Source organism: Sipha flava, unplaced genomic scaffold, assembly GCF_003268045.1.
Source record: "Sipha flava isolate LNK unplaced genomic scaffold, YSA_version1 49115_pilon_pilon, whole genome shotgun sequence".
Classification (NCBI taxonomy): domain Eukaryota; kingdom Metazoa; phylum Arthropoda; class Insecta; order Hemiptera; family Aphididae; genus Sipha; species Sipha flava.
Window position 1 is genome coordinate 3,673 of NW_020273316.1, and position 3,672 is coordinate 7,344.

Here is a 3,672-nt window from a genome sequence, read left to right on the forward strand (position 1 = left end):
TTATCCTGCAAGATTTTGCGAATTTGATAAATTTCAATAGTGCCCAAATTCGATTCAACGAACGAACGAGTAATTGCTACTTTTTTAAAGCTCATATGTGATTAATCGTTGATATTGTTTCAGTTTAAAAGTTCCACGTTTTTAAACTATATACATTGGATAATCGAATAAATTACCTCAGTCTAACGTGGAACCGATGAAAGCTGAGACTCCCGAACTTTTAATGGCACGACCCATTTTAGAAATTGTTTTTTTAATTTTAACGACTCGCAATAATCAATGACCTTTGTTCGTTTAGGATAAAACTAAATTTGGTCTTCAACAACAAACAACAATTTTATAATACAGTAAAAAAATGGAAAATACTGTATCATATATCCTCGAATTTACTTATAAAATAAATATTTTATATTTTTTACCTGTATGCATAGTGGATGTATATTTTATGTTAATCTAATTTATGAATAAATTATAAATATAATGTATATATTTTGAAATTATCGTTATCATTATCTTATTAAAAATATAATCAACACACACTTTCGATTGTCAACCCCCATTTAAGAACCGCTGAACTAGAGCAGTGATTTCCAAAATTAGTATCAACGCACGGACAATTCATGGCTAAACTTAAATGTGATCGGGCTCTCTTTTTTTACACGCTTTTCGGCCAAAGACAATCGAGTATCGACAATCGACGAAACAATTCCTAACAACCCGAGATAAATCGATAACATTTTAAAATAATGTAAATACAATAGTAAACAGAATTCCATTTCTAAAAATAGAATGTGCTATCAACGATCTACTACGGACTAAGGTCACAGAACAACCAGAAGAGAAACTGTAAAATATTTACATGGGTTCTTACGGCCGCGGCCGGCCGCCCAAAAGAAAGGTCCGACATTTTGAAATTTGCACAGGTTACCATATTAATAGGAAATTCTCATCATTCTATGAGATTTGACCATAGTGTTAATGATACATGTTCCTGATAATATTGATATTCTGTGAAATAAAACCTATTGTAAAATTTAATAAGCACAATTTTTTTATTATTTTTAATTTTTCTCACACCACGAATGGCACGATATTATAATGAAATTGTTTAATGAATGTTTAAAACTCTCAACAATAAAGTAAATCTTTACAATATATACATGACTATTTAATTTTATTTAATAACGATTTCTGATTTCGCAGAACATTTTTGTTGTACGCATAATGACAATTGTACAGTGCACATTTAATACCACCAGTGGCACTTGTCATTTTGAAAATTACAATTTAAAAAAAAAATAATTTTCAAAGTACAAACAATTTTCAATAACGTTAAACAGTTGTGAAAAATGCAAAAAAAAAAAACTGAGAAAAATTATTAACAAACAGAGAAAACGCATGAGCAGAAAAAAAGTGGCAGTCTGGGGTCTTAAGATGTCAGTTTTATACTCATATTTTTATTAGGTTATAAAATATTTTTATGAATCCTTTTAATTTTACATATATTTTAATAATTACGTATAAGAAATGTCGCCAAAAAATACAATAACTAGGATAATCTTTTGTTTTAACGTATTATCTTCTTTGTAAGCACAACACATTTACGATAAAGTTTAATCGGTTGATGATTATGGGCTTACATCATTTGTGGATACATACAGTGCGGACGCATCGTTCATCATCTATTGTAAACACAAGCCGATAGCACATTTTTTTTTTTTTTTTTGATTAAAAATTTGCGAAATCAAATAAATGTATTTGAAATGCGCACTGCACTTGACAAGTACAGATTATAATATACGATAAAAAGAATCATTACGTCGGTATATTCATCATCCGTTGATCGATCACTTTACGGTTTGCACATACGTAAAAAGGACTTTTTATACCGATCGAATAAAGTACTATATACTATACATATAAAATACATGCGCGATGCGCGAATACGAATTATTGTACAGATAAGTGTTCTACTATCACATGGCAAAGAGATCGGAATGATGGTATGATATCATTAATAACAGTCGTTCTTTTTTTTTCGAATACCTTTTACGAGACGGTCTGAGGCGCCGAAATGTGGCAGGTTTATTTTAAACGTCCTAGTTGTAATGCACTAATTTTTGAGAGCACCACGAAATACGTTATAAATGTTGGTTATTTGAGAATATATATGCCATCATATTTTTAAAATTGTTGTTAGCACAACACCTTACGTAGACACCGGTGGCGTATATAGGGGGGGGGGGGGGGCTATATAGCCCGGGCCCATAGTGAAATTTCAGATTCAATTAAAACATTTTTATGCATATTGCTAAATCATATAATTATATATTTATATGATACCATGGTCCGTACCTACTATTATTGTTGTTGTTCTATGCTAGTATGTTGTTTTTGAGGTATAAAATTCGCGTTACTGACTGATACCATGTTCTATGATTGCAATGACCAATCAAAATACAAATAAACTATGAAAGGACTCGACAAATAAAGTTGTGTATTTACATCACGGACTAGATATCTTAGCAATCTTAGCATAGAACAAACAGAAGGAGAACTCCTGACATTTTGAAATTTGCACAGGTAAACATACTAGTAGAAAATTCCCATTATTCTATGAGATTTTACCATACATTTTTCGTACTTTTTCTATTAACAGACAGATTATTTCTAACACATCAGAGATGTGCCTTTACAAGGCAGGGTAGTTAGCCCTGTTCCCACCCCAAAATGTCATAGAATTAATCTCATTTAATCCATAAACGAAGAGAATTTTATAACCTAATAAAAATATGAGTATAAAACTGACATCTTAAGACCCCAGACTGCCACTTTTTTTCTGCTCATGCGTTTTCTCTGTTTGTTAATAATTTTTCTCAGTTTTTTTTTTTTGCATTTTTCACAACTGTTTAACGTTATTGAAAATTGTTTGTACTTTGAAAATTATTTTTTTTTTAAATTGTAATTTTCAAAATGACAAGTGCCACTGGTGGTATTAAATGTGCACTGTACAATTGTCATTATGCGTACAACAAAAATGTTCTGCGAAATCAGAAATCGTTATTAAATAAAATTAAATAGTCATGTATATATTGTAAAGATTTACTTTATTGTTGAGAGTTTTAAACATTCATTAAACAATTTCATTAAAATATCGTGCCATTCGTGGTGTGAGAAAAATTAAAAATAATAAAAAAATTGTGCTTATTAAATTTTACAATAGGTTTTATTTCACAGAATATCAATATTATCAGGAACATGTATCATTAACACTATGGCCAAATCTCATAGAATGATGAGAATTTCCTATTAATATGGTAACCTGTGCAAATTTCAAAATGTCGGACCTTTCTTTTGGGCGGCCGGCCGCGGCCGTAAGAACCCATGTAAATATTTTACAGTTTCTCTTCTGGTTGTTCTGTGACCTTAGTCCGTAGTAGATCGTTGATAGCACATTCTATTTTTAGAAATGGAATTCTGTTTACTATTGTATTTACATTATTTTAAAATGTTATCGATTTATCTCGGGTTGTTAGGAATTGTTTCGTCGATTGTCGATACTCGATTGTCGATACTCGATTGTCTTAGGCCGATCGCATACCAAAAGAGCACAATTGCATTAGACAATATTAGTCAACTAAAAACAATCTGTTTTTATAAAGTGTACAATAC